The 19,865-nt window shown below is 39.2% G+C and overlaps 1 protein-coding gene across 3 annotated transcripts in view; it reads left to right on the plus strand.

The window, feature by feature from the left end:
- Positions 1-2,473: 2,473 nt before the first annotated feature.
- The window catches only part of UBAP1 (ubiquitin associated protein 1), a 58,610-nt gene continuing 41,218 nt past the window's right edge, over positions 2,474-19,865 (plus strand). For 2 of the 3 annotated variants that reach the window (XM_090274297.1, XM_090274299.1), the window contains exons 1-2: positions 2,474-2,692; positions 4,447-4,494. The gene's annotated coding sequence lies outside the window, so the exon portion shown is untranslated. The remainder of the gene's footprint in view (positions 2,693-4,446; positions 4,495-19,865) is intronic. The other variant, XM_090274298.1, reaches the window with a different exon arrangement.

The raw sequence follows: 19,865 nt of genomic DNA on the forward strand, positions 1-19,865 counted from the left end.
GGTGATGGGGAATCTCAGGAAGTTACTGTCTGATGGGGGAGGCTTGTCTCTGGACTCAGGAAATTAGGACCTTGGAGAGGAGAGGCACAGGCCCAGCTCCCAAAGGTTTTTCCTTTCTAATATTTCATGGCACCATAGTCTTCTGACTCATTTTCTACTTCTCTGGTCACCACTTTTCCATCTCTTCCTCTGCTTCCTCTTTCCATGCCCTATTTGTCAGTGTTCCAAAGGGTCCTATCCTTAGAAATTTCAGTTAATCTGAATTCTTAATCTTCTAGTCAAACTTGCAAGAATTTGACTCAGGTCAAAAACCTTAAAGTCATTCTGAGTCCTCTCATTTCCTCACTATGCAACTAATTTGTGAGCCAATTCTTATGGCTCTATCTTCAAAATGTACCCAGAACCTGACCATTTCAAATCATTTCCAGCCTGGATTACTACAATAACCACTAAGTGCTTCCATACTTCCTCTTCTTGCTCAGTGTAGTAGCTACAGTCATTCTGCTAAAAAGTTAGATCATTTTCCTTCTCTGCTCAAAACTCTCCAATGGCTTTCAGCTCACTTAGAGTAGACACTGAAGTCCTTAAAATGATCTACAAGACACTATGTGATATAGCCTCCTGTTACCTCTCTGACTTCATCACCTATTATTCTTCTCTTTGCTCACTCCATTCCAGTCACACTGGGCTGCTTACTCTTCCTAGAACACAGAACGTAAGCTTCCACCTCAGGGCCTTTATACTTACTGTTTTTTTGCCTTGGCCTGGCATTTTCCTCTTCTGTAGCAATATGACTACTCATTTACTCACTTGCTTGAGGTGTTTACTCAGATGTCATCTATTCTTGGCCATCCTTTATAAATTTCAACTATGGATACTTTTTAATCTTCTTTCTTGTGCTTTATTTCTTTTCTTAACACCTATCACCATCATTATTATTAGTTATTACCTCTAGAATGTAAGCTCTGTGAGAGCAGGGATTTTGGGGGGTGCGTGTGTGTCTCTTTTCTATACTGCTGTATCCCCAGTGTGCATTTGTTCAAGGAGTACCAATACACTATACATGTGTACTCCTTACCTCTTTCCTGATTTCTAAGCTCACATTCCCTCCTGAATATCTCTCCAGAAAATTTCCCCTCATTTTAGTCTCAGTTTGGCCAGCTAAACTCATTGTTATCTCCCTTAGGGCTTTAAGTAAACATTAGGTCTTTCTTGTTTCTGTAAGATTCCCAAAACTTGGCTCCTTCTTCATGATTTCTCCTTCCATATATCAGGTCTCTTAATCTTGTTGAGTCAATATCCTAAATCTTGCTCCATCCCATTACTCCTGCTTTAGTTTAGGTATGAATTCTTTTACTCAATGCAGAAGACTATCATGTAGTCTCCAATACATTTTATTCATTGCTACCATTTTAATTCTCTTGATGAAGAGCTTTGCTAAGCTCACTGCTCTCTCCACAAATCTGTGGCTGGCCATTATCTGTTGATTACGGTAGGCAAATAATCCAGAACTGATCATTTGTTATTTTTTGCTCACTTCAACACTCCATTTCTGGAACTCTGTGAGTTAAAATTGGTGCACCATTCAAAGTACATATATTATCTCCTTTGGCAATCTGGAGAGAAAACAGGACTGGAGTATTAGACGCAAGAATGTACACACTCTTTACGTACCCAGAAAATGTAGACGTAAATCTTTCCTAATCCCTTAGCCAAAAGTAAATTTTTCCAGATTCACTGGGGGAAAAAAAAGTCACCGTTTGACTTTTCCTAGTGTTAAATGTTTATGCTTCTATTTCTCCCACCATTTAGGAACTTTTGGGAACAAAGATTCATCTTATGAATCCTCCATCCATCTGATTCCAGAAGACATCCAATAAACGCAGAAGGCAGTAAAGGTTTGGGATTGGATTACCTGGTTTAAACTGGTTGAATGTCAGAATTGGAGGATTTAGAGGTTAGCTTTCAACCGATTCATTTGTAAATAGAGAAAGTGAGGCCATTACTAGAAATGCTAGGACTTGTACCAGATCACCGACCGGAGACCAGAAACCAGGGATACTAATTCCCAAGTAGATCTCGTTGGTAAATCTTTGTGCTTCCCTTCGTGTTTCAGGGATCTCGGTTCCCAACAGATAGACATCTACTGCGCCTCTCCCAGTAGTCTATTAGTCCCCTTATTCTGAACTCCTTTTCCCGAATCTTACCTGCCCTCTGCCCTTCTTCTCTCGTCCCTTCATTTCGACCCTCAATCTACTTGTCCAACCCCTAAGCCTTACTTCCCATTGACCCCCTCCTTCCTTCCCACCCCTCGGGTCAGCGGGATTCACCCTTTCCAATTGCAACACTCCAGGTAGCAGTTGTTAAGTACTAGAAGAGATTAGTTACGTCACCGTCGGCTCCTCCCGTTGGCCGGGGGGGGGGGGGGGGGGAGTGGAGTGCAGCGCCATGACGTCAGACGCCCAAAGGGGCGTGGCGGTGAGGGAAAGGAGGAGGGAAGTAGGGCTTCAACATGGCGGCTGTGGTACTGGTTGTGGCTTCGGTGACGGCCTGGCCCGGGGCGGGCAGAGTTGAAGGTGGTGGCGTTTGCTCTCCCTAGGGGCCGTCAGGAGCTCAGGGGGTACCGAGCCTGGGAGGTCAGCCGGCGCTAGCATCTTTCGGGTTTGGAGACGGCGGCTGTAGAGGCGTTCAGGTGAGGGGGGGCCTCCTTCTGAGGGAAGGGGAGAGGGGCGGAGTTGGGGGTAGGGCGCCGGTACCCGGAGACGGATCGGGGAGGGAACCGGGACAAGAGGCTAGAGGCCCAGAAGGATGAAAGAAGATGCTGCTGAGGTAGTGGGAGTGAGAAGGAGTCAGAGATCCGGAACTGGGGAGGGTTCAGGAAGATGGGCCGGAGTGAGTTGAAGGGGAGGAGGGCAGATGGGCTGTGGGAAAATGAGTTCGGATTAAGGGGACTAATAAATTACTGGAAGATAGGCGCTGTAGACATCTGTCTTGGTGGAGTGAGAGCTCGGTGGGAATTAGAGGATGCCGGGGAGGGGAATCCAGGTTTTAGTAAAGAAGGTAAGTGAGGTGGAGCTGAGGGTGAGCTGGGGACGTGAGGTGCAGATTTAGTTCTCCCCGAGGTGATGAGATTTGTGAGGAAGGGAGAAGACCATGGGGGGGGGGCGGTGATCTTTGGGGTATCTTTGACATTGTCAGGTATGTTTATCTTGCCAGTTCTGTTGTTAACCTGTCCAGTCCACCTGTGCCCCTGAAACAACCCCAAATCTTTCTTGTGGAACATCACGTTATGCTTTATTTGCTCTATATCAGTGATCTCTGGCCTTAGTGTTGCCACAGGTACTGGTTTCCAGAGGAGCCTCTTAAAAGTATGGCTGAACATGAAAATAGATTTTATATTAAACAAACTTTTGAGAGCTTTTAGACACCATAGAGTGTTGCAAAACAGATTTGGTAATTTAGTTAACTATTAAATATATTGTGTTATAACTCCACTTCTGGTGCTTTCTCTTCTCAATTGTGTATTAGTATTTGAGAATTTGGATAGATATGATAGATGTTTCTCTTTTAAAATTTTGTCAGACTTGATGGTGGGAAAAACAGGGCACTTAGTCTTTGGTGATAGCTAGCTCTTTCTAGTTAATATATCTCAAACAAGTTAAACTAAGAGTTTGTATTATTTTGTAGCAAAGACTGAAATGTCCAAAGTTTAAAGGACTACATTATATTAACTTATTTTTTGCATTAACTTATTTTTAAGTGGAATTTTATGAATTAAATTTTTGTTTCTAATCTGTCCTATTTATTATTTATATTTATTTTTTATGTTAACATTTATTGAATGCCTATTGTGTATTAGATTAATAAGTCATTATAATTATGGAAATGGGAATGTTAATGTTTCTTTAGTAATTGTACCTATTACTGCATGGTAAATAACTTGCTACAGCCTTACTGGAAGATAAAGTGTTATTTTAGAAATGAAGACAGAGGAAGAATATTAAAGTATATGAATATAAGAACTTCCTGAATTTTTTTTTTGTATTTGACTCATGACCTCATCATGGCACATTTTATGTATATGTGAAAAATTTTATGATTCATTTTGATTTTGAAGAAGACAGTAATAGTATCCTGATAAAATATTAGGTCTGTAGACAATTCTCATCAATTATTGCTAGTTTATATTTCTTGGACTGGTAAATATCACTATCTTGTGTATCTTTTATGTCTTGACTAGAGTTAAGGTATTTAAAATGAGATTTCTGAGGTTTAATTCAGGGACTAAAATTCTCTCAAGTATTTTCAGCATTATAGATGTATTTTCATTAGGCAAGAGTGTAGATACCAGTATTATAAATATTTCTTGTTCTTTAATTATACTGTTGAATGTTTTGAGGCTATTCACATTTAGATTATTTTAGTGTAAACTTTTTTTCCCCACAGACCAATCAAAAAACCCCAAAAACCAACCATCAGTTCATCATTAATCAGGTAATTTTCTTTCTTTCCTTTTTTTAAAAAAGATTTTATTTATTTTTAGAGAGAGGGGAAGGGAGGGAGAAAGAGAGGGAGAGAAACATCAATGTATGGTTGCCTTTTGTGTGCCCCCCAACTGGGGACCTGGCCTGCAACCCAGGCATGTGCCCTGACTGGGAATTGAACCAGCGACCCTTTGGTTCGCAGGCAGGTGCTCAATCCACTGAGCCACACCAGCCAGGGCTCAGGTAATTTTCTTTAGACAATCTTTCTCAGTAAATGCACAAGATAGTATACAGTACCTCAACTATTAAATAAGCTTTTTCTTAGAATTAAAAAAAATAAAAACACTTGACTGCCTGCCTACCTCCCTCCCTCCTTTCCTCCCTCCGTCCCTCCCTCCCTTCCTTCTTTCATCCTCACCCCAGTATATGTTTATTGATTTGAGAGAGAGAGAGAAACATCAGTCAGCCGCTTCTTGTAAGGTTGTTTCTTATACATGCCTTGAACAGGAAGTGAACCCTCAAGCCAGGTATGTGCCCTTGACCAGGAATCGAACTCCCAACTTTTTGGTGTACTGGATGGTGCTCCAACCAACTGAGCCACCAGTCAGGGCAGAATCTAATTTCTTATAGGAAAGAGCCTTTCAGTTAGAGAAGGAAGGAATTGCTCTTCTAACCTGTAGCCCACAATTTCTTGTAATATTGGAAAATAATTTAAATGTAAGAGTAATGTTTTTCCATGAATTGAGAATTATAATTTTAGGTGAATGTAGCAAGATTTACAAAGGGAAAGGTACCAACACTGGGTCTGTGCTAATGAGCTAGGCATTGTGAAGCACTTCACATAGTTTCATTTAATACTTACTGTTTGATCAGGTAGGCAGTTTGTGATGTGTCTTTTTAGATGTTGAGGATCAGAGAAGTTGAGTAATTTAAGGTTATAGCTATAAAGTGGTAGTATCTGCCAACTTTATTTTATTTTTAAGTATATTTTATTGATTATACTGTTACAGTTGTCCCAGTTATTTTCCCTTTGCTCCCCTCTGCCCAACGCCCCTCCCTCCAGCAATCCCACCCTCCTCTTACTTCATGTACATCGCTCATGTATATAAGTTCTTGGGCTTCACCCTTTCCTATATTATTATTAACTTCCCCATCTATTTTGTACCTACCAATTATTCTTCTTAATCCCTGCATCATTTCCTCATTTCTCCCCTTTCCCCTTCCCAGCTGGTAACCCTCCACATGATCCTCATATCCATGATTCTGCTCCTATTCTGGTAGTTTGCTTAGTTTGTTTTTGTTTTTATTTTTTAAGTTTCTGTTGTTATTTGTGAATTTGTTGTCATTCTAATGTTCATAGTTTTAATCCTCCTTTTCTTAAATAAGTCCCTTTAACATTTCATATAATAATGGCTTGGTGATGATGAATTCCTTTAGCTTTACCTTGTCTGGGAAGCACTTTATCTCCCCTTCCGTTGTAAGTGATAGCTTTGATGGACAGAGTAATCTTGGTTTTAGGCCCTGGCTTTTCATCACTCGAATACTTCTTGCCAGTCCCTTCTTGCCTGCAAAGTTTCTTTTGAGAAATCAGCTGATAGTCTTATGGGAACCCCTTTGTAGATAACTCTTTTTTTCTCTTGCAGCTTTTAAGATTTTCTTTCTCTTTAACCTTTGTTGTTTTCATTATGATGTGTCTTGGTGTGGTCCTCTTTAGGTGTGGCTTGTTTAGGACTCTCTGTGCTTCCTGAACTTGTATGTCTATTTCCTTTGCCAGATTTGGGAAGTTTTCCTTCATTATTTTATCACATAAATTTTCAGTTTCTCGCTCTTCCTCATCTCCTTCTGGCACTCCTATGATTCAGACGTTTAAAGTTGTCCCAGAGGTTCCTAAGCCTCTCCTCGTTTTTTTCAATTCTTGTTTCTTCATTCTGTACTAGTTAACTGTTTATTTCTTTCTTATGTTCCAAATCATTGATTTGAACCCCAGTTTCCTTCCCTTCACCATTGGTTTTATGTATATTTTCCTTCATTTCATTTACTCTAGTCTTCACGTCTTCCCTTATGTGTTTGCCATACTCAAGTATATCTGTCAAGTCTGTGAGCATCTTTATCACCAGTGTTTTGAACTCTGTGTCTGTTAGGTTGGCTATCTCCTCGTCTCTTAGTTCTTCCACTGGAACCTTGATCTGTACCCTCTTTTGGGCCATACTTCTGTGTCTCCTCAACTTGGCAGCCTCCTGTGTTTGTCTCTGTGTCTTATGTAGAGCTATTGCACCTGTTACGTTTTAAGGGTTAGCTATTAGTATTCATCAGTATGGGGGGGGGCGTTTCACCACATTGTGACGCTGTGTGTGGGGGAGGGGTCTGAGAGGGGACAATGCCACTTGCTCAACACACTCCGCTTTTCCAGGTACTTCTCCAACTACCTGTATGGGACTGGTGCCTCTCGCTGTTGCCCTGGCCGTGGTTCCCAAGCTGGGTGCATCTGCAGACGTTCTAGGACCACAGTGACCCTCTATACTTAATAGATTCTGCTGAGAGACTGGCATTTTATTCCTCTGTCCCAACCTCCACTGGTTTTCACAATCAGAAGCAATGAGGTTTTATTTTCCCCAGTGCTAGAATCATGAGCTACACAGTGTGGTCTGGTGCTGGGAGCACTTCCCAGGTGTCCCTCCCTACTTTTTTTAATGTGTGATTGTGCTGTTGCTGGTGCCTGTACACCATGTCCTCTCTGCCCTGGCCCCACCCCTTCTGCCTGTCTGGATGAGTATTTCTTCTTTATATATTTGTTTATTGGACTTTCATGCAGCTTGACTTTCTGGAACTTCTGGTTGTCTCCAGTTTTGAGGTAGTTGTAGTCCTTCTTAGCTGGGGAGAGAGATGCAGCATGTCTACCTATGCCTCCATCTTGGCCAGACGTCCCTATCTGCCAACTTTAAATGCCCTTACTGCATCTGTTAGACCATTTTGCCCCTGTTAGCTGGTCACAGGGCCATTCTCTATAATTCCTATCAAGTAAATTGTGTAAGCACTAGTTTTAAAGCAATGCCATTTTAAATTATTCTTGTTGAAATAGAGTTACTGGAATGATAAATAGTTCATTAAAATTTTTTTCCTAAAGATTTTATTTATTTTTAGAGAGAGGGGAAGGAAGAAAGAGAGACAGAGAAACATTGATGTAAGAGAGTATCAGCCATAGGTTGTCTCTTATACGAGCCCAACGGGGAGTTGAACCTGAAACCCAGGCATGTGCCCTGACCAGGAATTGAACTGGTGACCTTTCACTTTGCAGGACGACGCCCAACCAAATGAGACACACCAGTCAGGGCAGTTCATTAAAATTTTATTCAAGTAAGATGTCATCAGTATTCCAGTAGGAAATGAATACCTGAATATTTTGTAGTTAACAAAATAAACTAGAGAAACTGGATACAAGACTAAATGTTTTCTTGTTTGTATTGCTGAGTCAGGTTGGATCCAGAGTAAGAGCCAAAATTTGTATTTGGCAGTATTCTGAATATATTTCCAGAATTCTGGATTAGTCATTATCAGTTGATTAATGCTTACCAAACACTTCCAATTTTTGAGTCACTGAATTGGTTCATGGTAAATATGAGTATTTTGCTTACTGAGTTAAGAGCCAGCAAGTGTGTGTTTTGTTTTTCATTTCCTCCCCAACACTTGATATTGTTAGACTTTATTTTTAATCCTCACCTGATTATATGTTTTACTGATTTGAGAGAGAGGAAGTAGGGAGGGGAAATTGAAAGAAAAAGAGAAACATCGATGTGAGAGGGAACCATCTGTTGGTTGCCTCCTGTATGCTCCCTGACCAGAGATCGAACCCACAGTCTTTTGGTGTAGTGAATGACTACTCAACCAGCTGAGCCACCTGGCTAGGGCAGTATTGTCAGACTTATAAATATTTTTCTAATATAGGGGGTTTGGAATGTTATCCATTGTTAACTATTTTATTAACATTGCCTGAAGTTGATCATCTTTTCATATGTTCATTGCCCATTTGTGCTCCTTCTGTGAAGTTTTGTGCTTATTTTTATTTTGAATTTTTCTTTTTCTGATTGATTTTAAATAATTCTTTATATATTTGTATATTAATTATTAGTTAATTTATGAGTTCCAAATAGCCTCCCAATTTGTGACCTGTTTTTTAATCTCTTCGTAGTCTTTTGGTGAAAAACGTTTGTAATTTTAATGAATTGAAATTTTCAGTCTCTTTTTTTCCCCCCATGGTTTGTGGCATACAGGGTGGACAAAAGTAGGTTTTCAGTTGTGAGTCCATGAAACAGTTAATAAATCTATTTAATAATCATAACCTGCATGCCTTTTTCCATACAAACAACTATAAACCTTTTGCTCACCCTGTATTTAGGAAATCCTCTTCTAGCTATGCTATTTTAATAAATACAGTAGTATATCTATCTCTAATGTGGCATCTAATCTTACATTTAGTTCTAATACAATATTTGTTTTGATTAGAAAGGTGAACGAACATGTCAGGGAGTTGCATTCTTATTGTCTTTGTAGTTACAGGGCCAGAGGATTTTAAAAGCAGCTAGAATTGTGCCTTATACACGGGTTACATATATTTTTCAAAATTGGGAAATCAACAGACTTATGATTGAGATGTATGTTTTATATAATTTTTTAAAAAGATTTTATTTATATATTATTAGAGAGAGGGGAAGGGGGGGAAGAAAGAGAGGGAGAGAAACATCAATCAGCTGTCCCTTGCACACCCCCATCCGGGGACCCTGGGACTCGGGGACATGGCCCACAACCCAGGCATGTACCCTGATTGGGAATCAAACTGGCAACCTTTTGATTTGCAGAAGGGTTTGCGGAGGATGCCCAACCCACTGAACCACACCAGTCAGGGCCTAAATGTTAATAATGTGGTTTGACAGTGAGAATCTTTTGTGTGGATAGTATTAGATACAGTTTGTAAAGAATCACTCAGTCTAAGCATTTAGCATTTCTACTCAAATATGTTCAGAAAGATTTTTTTGATGTCTAGTTCTTACAGTGTTGGGCTTTATCAGGATTAAATATGGATTGTGGAAGAGCTGATGTGGAAACATTTTGGAAGTATTTTTGTTTTATTTATTTTCAGGTATACAATATTACATAGTTAGGATAAAATTCTGTGGAACATAATTACATGGTCAAATAAAAACATGTAAATTGTGATAGTTAAACAACAAGTTGTTCATGCATTTTTTAAAGGGTGGGTATTATGTTTATTTAAATTCCATTAGATACATTTGAAAAATGAAGTAACTTATTTTCAATACTGGAAAAATTACATATGTTTAAAGTTATGATGAACATTTCAAAATACTAGAACAAATTGAAGGAGCATATAGTTTTTTTGTTTCTTTGTTTTTTCAATTTACTTATTGATTTTAGAGAGTGAAAAGTGCAGGGAGAGAGATAAAGATACACATCAGTTTGTTCTTCCACTTATTTATGCTTTCATTGGTTGGTTTTTGTTCGTGCCCTGACTTAGGATAGAACCTGCAACCTTGTCGTGTCAGGATGATGCTCCTGCCACCTGAGCTACCTGGACAGGGCTCTGTTTCTTTATTTTTAAACTTCCTGCCCAGTTCCTTGGACTTGTGTGGCTCCTTTCCACTATTAAACCCTTATCTCTTGAGTTATATAAAAATCTTTGGGCATTTGATTTTCTCTGTTGTATATTTATTTTATTTTATTTATTCTATTTTTTAATCCTCACCTGAAGATATATTTTGATTTGAAAGAGAGGTGAAGCAGGGGAGAAAGAGAGAAAGAAATATCCATCACTTGCCTCTTGTGCCCACCCAGACTGGGGATTGAATCCATAACCTAGGTATGTGCTCTGACTGGGAATGGAGCCCACAACCTTCTGGTGCACAGGATGATGCTCCAACCAATTGAGCCACCTGGCCAGGGCCTGTGTTGTATATATTTTTAATTTTATTGTTGACACTATTACAGATATCCCCCTCACCCCCCCGCCTTTGCCCACTTCCACTCAGTCTCTGCCCCCACCTGACCCCCTTCATTCCCCTCTTCTCTCTGTTGTGTATTAAATCCTGTTAAAAAACTTTTTTCATGAGACAACTAGTGACAACTTTGACTTTAGAAAGTGTTATTCTGAGGAGTTAGATGTTTGATCTTGGCAAAGATCATATAAAATATCTACCAGGTGTTAACTATACTGCAAATACTGTGTAGTGATATATAGTACACCCTTGATATTTGTGCAACGTGTGTCCCTAGATTTTTGAGAATCCTTGCATTTATCATATTTTAGAATGTCCCTCATAGCATACAGGAAAGTATAATGGAAAAATTTTGGTTACTATCAGATTTGATGGATAAATAGAAGAGAGCAACAAAATTAAAGATTTGTATGCTAAACTCAGTCTTCAGCTACCTTTAACCCCCAATCTTTTTCTGTTTGTTACTACTGGTTGGCCTGTCCCCAGCCTCTGTTAACAACCCATTGGAGACTCAAGGTCTGGCTGACTTGGCTTATCGTGTGCTGCATCTCATCACCATGGGCTTGGTCCCAGGCAGGGTTCGTGTCCTTCTCAGTTCTCTCTTCATTCTTCAGCATGGAATCTTCCTAATCCTATCTTCTTATAGTTGGAGTGTTAACATTTCCTTCTACGATTTGGTGGGGAAGGATATGAGCAGTAACTTCTCATGGTAGATTTTACTTCATACTGCAGTTTATAAGTGATTCCTTCCTATGTTGGATTCAAGTCAAATATCAGCCAAATTATTATATGAAGTGGACTTCAGGGGTGGCCTGTGCATTCTCAAAATCAGAAATGTTTAATTTCTTCCACCAAAGGTTACTCTAACAACAGGAAACAAACCAATGTACTGCAAATTTTGTTCTGAAAATGCTTAAAAATCACTAAAGATCTTGAATTGTTTATATCCTGTTCCATACCTTATCTGGAACAAAAATTCTAGCTTATTCAGAGACCTAGGTGTTTTACATAAGCAGAATTTCAAGGTAACTAAACATTTCCACTTTGAGAGCCCATATTAAATGAAGTGTTGTTAAATTATTAAATGAGAATCATAAAATGTACCTTCCCTAATGCGGTTAGTAATAAGGTGTATAGGGCTTATTCCAAATGTCTCTAGGCTGCTATACAGTTTATTTTTCTTTTAAATTATTTTTTTCTTCTCTTTTAGGCTGCTATACTTTTTGAGTTGGGTCTTTGTAAGAAATATTTGCTTTGGTCTGTACATGTTATTGGCAGTATACTGAGTGAAAGAATATACATTTTAGGATATAACGAAGGCTTATTTTATTTAGTATCATTAAAAATTATATTTAGGCACAGTTCTACAGTTTGAGTTGTTTTAGATCTGTCCTGTCCACAGTAGCCACATAGTTTAGATATAAAACATTTTCTTTATCACAGAAAGTTCTGTTGGACAGTGCAGTTCTAGATCAGTGATTCTCAAATTTTAGTATGCATGTACATCATCTAAAGATCTTGGTAAAATGTAGATTCTGATTTAGTAGTTCCGCCCTGGCTGGTTTAGCTCAGTGGATTGAGCGTCGGCCTGCGAGCTAAGTGTCGCTGGTTCGATCTTCCAGTCAGGGTACATCAGAGAAGGAAAACTCTGACTCCAAAAAACCTCCGCTGCCTTGCGGCATACCTCTTCAGGGGAAAGGCTAAGGGAGTAAACCCCGACAGAAAATCCGGAGCCGGAGTCCCTAAGGCGGTTTGACGTTGTAGTCAACACCGGCAACTCCTGCGGCGCACCTGAACCCAAGCTGTATCGACTCCGTCTTTCCCTTGGATCCTTCAGCTGCGAAGAGAGGGGGGGTCTGCTGCATGGGCAACAGCAGACCCTCCATATTACCCTGCCCAGGCTCTGTAGCTTCAGCGTCATCACAAGATGTCGATTCAACACGGGAGGAGACAGATACCATGTCACTCCCGAGTCGGACTGCACAGCCATTCTCGGCGGTGCAGATAGACTCTTAAGAAGCTACACCATCGTCTCTCGAGACGGACGGCTGCCGACGACGATTTAGTAGTTATGGATAGGCTTAAGATTGTGCATTTCTTAACAAGCTTCCGGGTCTTTTTTGTTTGTTTGTTTTGTTTCTTAGATTCCACATACAAGTAAAATCATGTATTATTTGTCTTTCTTTGTCTGACTTATTTCACTTAGCATAGTACCTTCCAGGTCTATCCATGCTGTCACAAATGACAAAATTTCATTCTTATTTTTTTAAATTCTTTTTTATTTCATTCTTTTTTATTGCTGAATAGTATTCTGTTGTACATATATACCACATATTTATTCATTCGTCTATTGATGGACATGTAGGTTGCTTTTATATCTTGGTTATTAGTAGTAATGCTGCAGTGAACATAAGGGTGCATATATCTTTTTGAATTAGTGTTTTTGTTTTCTTTGGATAAATACCCATAAGTGGAATTGCTGGCTCATATGGCAGCTCTTTTTAATTTTTTGAGGAACCTCCTCTTGTTTTCCATAGTGACTGCACTAATTTACAATCTCACCAGTAGTGTATGAGGCTTCCCTTTTCTCCACTTTCTTGCCAGCACATTTTTATTGATGTATTGATGATAGCCTTTCTGACAGTTGTGAGGTGATATCTGATGTGGTTTTAATTTGCATTTCTTTGATGACTAGTGATATTGAGCATCTTTTCATGTCTGTTGGCCATCTGTATGTCCTCTTTAGAGAAATGTCTACTTCGGTCATCTGCCCGTTTTTCTTTTCTTTTTTTAAAGTATATTTTATTAGTTATGCTGTTGTCCCGTTTGCCCCACTCCACTTGGTACCCCCCTTCCCTCCAGCACACTCCCCCTTAGTTCATGTCCATGGGTTGTGCATATAAGTTCTTTGGCTTCTCCAATTCCTATGTTACTAACACTCCTCTATTTTGTTCCTACCAATTATGCTTCTTAATCCCTGCACCATTTCCCCATTCTCTTCCTTCCCTCTCCCATCTGATAACCGACCAAATGATCTCCATATCTATGATTCTGTTCCTGTTCTGGTTGTTTGCTTAGTTTAGTTTAGTTTTGTTGTTTTTGTTTTATTTAGATTTAGTTGTTGACATTTGTGAGTTTGTTGCCTTTTTAATGCTTATGGTTTTGATCCTCCCTTTTTTCTTAAATACATCCCTTTAACATTTCATGTAATAATGGCTTGATGGTGATGACTCCTTTAGCTTTACCTTATCTGGGAAGCACTTTACCTGCCCTTCCATACTAAATGATAGCTTTGCTGGATACTTCTTGCCAGCTCCTTCTTGCCTGCAAAGTTTCTTTTGAGAAATCAGGTGACAGTCTTATGAGAAAGCCTTTGAAGGTAACTCTGCTTTTCTCTTGCTGCTTTTAAGATTCTCCGTTTATCTTTAACTTTTGTCATTTTAATTATGATTTATCTTGGTGTATTCCTCTTTGGGTCCAACTTGTTTGGTACACTCTGTGCTTCCTGGACTTGTATGTCTATTTCCTTCACTAAATTAGGGAAGTTTTCTTTCATTTTTTTCAAATCAGTTTTCAATTTCTTATTCTTCCTCTTGTCCTTCTGGTATCCCTATGATTTGGATGTTGGCACATTTGGAAATGTCTCAGAAGTTCCTAAGCTTATCCTCATTTTTAAAAATTCTTGTTCTTTTGTCCTGGTTGAGTGTTTATCTCTTCCTTATGCTTTTTAAAATTCTTGTTCTTCTGTTCTGGTTGAATGTTTATTTCTTCCTTATTTTCCAAACTGTTGATTTGAATCCCAGCTTCCTTCCCTTCTCTATTGGTTTCCTGTGGATCATTCTTTATTTCACTTAGTGGACCCTTCATTTCTTTATTATTTTTTGGCCATACTAAATCATTTCTCTTAGCATTCTGATAACCAGTGTTTTGAATTTTGTATCGTAGGTTGGCTATCTCCATTTCGCCTAGTTCTTTTTCTGGGGTTTTGTTCTATTCTTTGGTTTGGGCCATATTTCATTGTCTCCTCAATTTAGCCTCCCTGTATTTGTTTCTGTGCATTGGGTAGAGCTGATTTGACTCAGTGTCTTGGTACTATGGCCTTATGTAGTAGTTGTCCTGTAGGGTCCCGCCTTTCGTATTATAATTGGGATTACATTGAATCTGTATATTGCTTTGGTACTAAGGACATTATAACAATATTAATCCTTGCAATTCATGAACAGGGTTTATACTTCCATTCATTTGTATGTGTTCCAGTTCTTTCTTCAAGGTCTTAGAGTTTTCAAAGTACAGGTCTTTCAACTCTTTGGTTCAATTTATTCCTAGGTATTTTGTGCTTTTTTGCAATTGTAAATGGTATTTTCTTAATTTCTTCTGATCATTTGTTATTGATGTATAGAAATGCAACAGATTTCTGCATATTGATTCTGTATCCTGCAGCTTTACTGAATTTATTTGTTAGTTGTAATAGTTTTTGGTGGAGTCTTTAGAATTTTCTGTATGTAATATTGTGCCATCTGCAAATAATGAGAGTTTTCCTTTCTTATGCTTTCTTATTTCTGGTTATGGCCTTTTCTGCTTTAAGACCCTTGAACATTTCCCAAAAGCCTTGTTTAATGGTGATGAACTCCGTTAGTTTTTGTTTGTTCAGGAAATTCTTTTATCTCTCCTTCAAATCTGAATGATAATCTTGCCAGGTAAATTAATTTAGGTTGTAGGTTCCTTTATTTCAGTATTTTAAATTTTACTTATTTACTATTATTTTTTAGAGAGAGGGGAAGAGAGGGAGAAAAACATTGATGTGTAAGAGTAACATCAATCAGTTGCCTCTCGCATGCCCTCAACTGGGGACCCAACCTGCAACCCAGGCATGTTCCCCAACTGGGAATTGAACCAACAATGCTTTGGTTCGCAGGCTGGCACCCAATCCACTGAGCCACACCAGGCAGGGCTCTTTCAGTATTTTAAAAGATGTGCTGCCATTCCTTTCTGGCCTGTGAAGTTGTTGCTGAGAAATCAGCTGATAGCCTTATGGGATTTCCTTTGTATGGAACTTCTTTTCCTCTTGTTTTCTTCAAGATTGTCTCTTTATCCTTTGCTATTTTAATTAAAATATGTCTTAGTGTATGTCTGTTTGGGTTCATCTTGTTTGGAACTCCCAGTGATTCCTGGACCTGGATATCTTTTTCCAGTTTAAGAAATTTTTCTGTCATTAAAAAAAAATGTCTTCAACCAAGGACGTGCCCGTTGATTCTAGGGCAAGGAAAGGACAAAGAGAGGGAGAGAGACATTGATGTGAGAGAGAAACATCGATCAGTTGCCTCTTACACGAGTGCCAACTGGGGATGGAACCTGCGCCACAGGCATGTGCCCTGACCAGGAGTTGAACCTGAGACCTTTGGGTCTATGGGATGACACTCCGACCCTCCAATCGAGCCACACCATTTAGAGTTCAGTATTATTTCTTTGAATAGAGTTTCTGTTCCTTTCTCTTTTCTCCTTCTGGGATCCCTATAATGCAAATGTTTGAAGGGTTGATGTTATCCCAGAGATCCTGTAGACTATCATCTTTTTAAAAATCCTTTTTTCTTCTTGCTGTTTTGATTGGTTGATATCCACTCAGTCTATCTTTCATTTCACTACTTCATTCTTCTGTATTAGCTAATATACTGTTGATTCCTTTTGATGTATTTTTCATTTAAGTTAAGGTATTCTTCAGGTTTGCTTGGTTCTTTTTTTCTTTTTTTTTTTTTTTTTAATTGTTGTTCTATTACAGTTGTCCTCAGTTTTTTTCCCGTTGCTTTCCACTGCCCTCCCCCTATTCCTGCCTCCCACTTGGTCCTTTATTACACTTTATAAGTCTTTATTTAAGTTCCTCTGTTCCACTCTTAGTGATCCTTAAAATCATTTCTTTGAATTCTTTATTGGGCAAATTACTTATCTCCATTTTCTTGATTTTTTTCCTCTGGGGACTTTTCTTGTTCCTTTATTTGAGAGATATTCTGTATTTTCCATTTGACTTTCTATATTTGTTTATATGAATTTGACAAAATAGCTATAGTGACCTTTTTGTATAAGAATTGACCTGTGTGTAGGTTGTGTGTGTCAGGTGTTTTGATGCGTAGCTAGCTAGGAGCCAGTTGGGTGCCTGAGGTAACTGGGGCACTGGCCTACCAATCAGGAACTGCTCTGGATAGGGAGGCCAGGCATGTGTAGTAATACCATGTTAATCTTGCTTGCTCTCTTTATTGGGGGCTGAAATGGGCTCAGGCGATGTGCCTGGGAACATACTGTAGTGACCTTGTAGGTAGGCCACCGCACCTGGATACAGCCCACACCCACCCTATAGAGGTTGGGGGTGGGGGTCATAAACAATGTGCTCACCTGCACCACTGACCCAGGAGAATTCTGATAGTGCCCAGCAAGCTCCCATGACTCCCCAGCCAACTCTGCAGTTTCTTTATCTTGTTTGTTATACAGGAAGTGGTCTTGTTAGAATCAACCTGTGTGTAGGCTTTCGTGCAGGATAGTTTAGGGAAACTGACTGGAGCCAGGCAGGAGCACTGGCTTGCTGGGTTGGAGTGGCTCTCCTGGAAAGGAAGTGTGTGGTGACACCCTGTTGTTCCTGTTTTCTTCTTTTGTTCGGTAATATAGCTGGGAATGCTGGGAACATGCCATGACATTATTGCAGGTAGGCCAAAGCACCCAAGAAAAGCTCCTTGCCTGCCCTCTGGGAAATGGAGATGGATGTGTAAACAACGGTGCTTCCGGGGGCTTCACCTGTCCAGAGTGTTCACACAGCTCTAGGAAGGTGCTCCTGTGGTTTCCCAGCCTTCTTTGTCTGTCTTTCTCTTGTTTGTTGTTCGGAAGTTGTTCAAATTCCGCCCTCAGTTGTCTCATAGGAGTAATAGCTCTCTGTGTATGAGTATATTTGAGTTCGCTCATGGGAGTGAGTGAGATCAGTGTCCTATGCTGCTGCCATCTTGGACCTCCTAAAATTTCTTTATATCATAGTTGGCATACAATAGTATATTAGTTTTAGGTGTACAACATAGTCATTCAACATTTTTTATAGCTTACAATGTGATCACTACATTAGTCAACCATCTGTCACAATGCCAAGTTATTAAAATATACTAAAAAAAATTTTTTTACTGAGTTGAAAGAATGAGAGAAACATAAGTTTGTTGTCCCATGTATTTATGCATTCATTGGTTGATTCTTGTATGTGCCCTGACAAGGGATTAAACCCATGTAGCACAGGAGCCCAAAATCAGGGAGCTGCTTAAGTGTTCATGATATTCCGAGAAAAAAAAAACTCCGGTGGACTAGCCAATGTGGGCAGGCCGTTTATCACGCTCATCACAGGGGAGTGCAGGAGTGCACTGATGGTGGCCGGCCAGTGTGAGGAAGACTGCCCCTCCTCCAGTCTGAAGCTCCTTATGAGGAGTCCCAGACAAAGGAGGCATGTGTCCTGCATGTGACTTGAAACTACATTACCTCAGTGTGTATACGTGCAGAAAGAAAGGTCAGGAATCAGTCACAGGACCAGAAGCCGCTCCCAAAAGAAGATAAGGAGGAAGTTACAATCCATTCCCAAAACAATTCACATTCCCTCTGGCCAGCCCTCGTTATGGGTGGTGGAAGGGGCCATGTCTTGAGCTGTCCCACAACGCCTGACCTTGGTATATTGAGATGACACTTTAACCATCTGAATTATCTGGCCAGGGCTACAATATTATTGACTATTTTCCCTATTCTGTATAATTTTATAATTGGAAGTTTGTACCTCTTATTCTCTACTTTTATCACCTGTTGATGTGTGTCCAAATCTGTAGAGAATTTATTGTTAGTGTTATTCTTAGAAGCATTTTTCTTGGTCTGTTGAGATCTTGCTTCTAGGTGTTTCCCTGTTTGACTCAAATAAATCTTTACAGTTTCTTTTATGCATTTGAGATTAAGGAGTATATTAAGGAAGATTACATGAAAGTGGGAGAAAGCAAGACCAGAATCAGATTACAGGGTAGTTCAGAGTTTGTGCTCTCCTGAGGGTGGTCAAACTTTAGACGGAGGAGTCTGAAAGGGGGCATTTCGAAGCTTAACCTAGATTTACAGAAACAATGGACAGGGCTTGCTTAAGGCAAAGTAAGCCTTTTACTAAAAAAGTTATATGCCTGGGGCATGACTACCTACCATGGCTTGTCCAGTTAGGAATTTATGATCAGATCACCCTGTGAGTTAACTTTTCATAGAACTTCTTTTTGGTCTACACATCTATCCTCCTAATCTCAGCCCTGTGGCAACCATCAGTTGTTCTCTGTTTCTGGCCCTGTTTTTCTTTTGTTCGTTCATTTGTTTTGACTTCATTTAGATTCCATATATAAGTAAAATCATATGGTATTTGTTTTATGTCTGATTTGGTTTGTACTTTTGATGTTAGTATCTAAGAAATTATTGCCTAACCCAAGGTCAGAAAGATTTTCTCATATGTTCTCTTTTAGAAGTTGTATAGTTTTAGATTTTACAAAGTCTGTGGTCTATTTTGAAGTAATATTTTTCTTGTGATATATGGATGGTAGGGTGGAGGATTGGTTTTTTTTGAACATAGATACTTGTTTGTTTCAGCACCTTCTGTTGAAAAGATTACCCTTTCTCTGATGAATTGCTTTTGTAGCTTAAAAATAGTTTGTCCATATATATGTGGATCTATTTTTGGACTCTATTCTCTTGTGTTGATTTATTTATCTTTATGCCAGTATCACATTATCTGATAACTATAGCTGTATAATAAAATTTGAAGCCAGAAATTGTCTCAAAGTTGTTTAGGTCCTTTGCATCTGTGTGAATTTTAAAATTAGCTTGTCAAAATATCTACAAAGATCCTGGTAGGATTTTGTTTGGGATTGTATTGAATATATAGATCAATTTGGGGAGAAATTACATTTTAAAAATATTGAGTGTTACAGCCTATTACCATGGTATATATTTATTTTTTTAGATCTTTGTTATAGACTATTTGTTCACCCCTTCCCCCCTCTCTTCTCCCCCAATTCATATGTTGAAACCTAATTCCCAAGGTGATGGTATTTGGAGAATATTTGGAGGGTAATTAGGTCATGAGCAAGGAATCTTTGTGATTAATTCCCTTATAAATGAGGCCCAGGAGAGCTTCCTTGCCCCATTCCATGGTCTTGTGAGGCTATAGTGAAAAGACAGCTGTCAGTGAACCAGCGAGCAGGCTCTCACCAGGCACCAAATCTGTTAGTGCCTTGATCTTGGACTGTCAGCTTCCAGAATTATGAGAAATACATTTTTGTTGTTTATAAGCTACCCAGTTTATGGTATTTTGTTAAAGTAACATGAACAGTCTTTT

This window comes from Furipterus horrens, unplaced genomic scaffold (assembly GCF_987537825.1).
Source record: "Furipterus horrens unplaced genomic scaffold, mFurHor1.1.pri manual_scaffold_4, whole genome shotgun sequence".
In the NCBI taxonomy this organism is placed as follows: Eukaryota; Metazoa; Chordata; class Mammalia; order Chiroptera; family Furipteridae; genus Furipterus; species Furipterus horrens.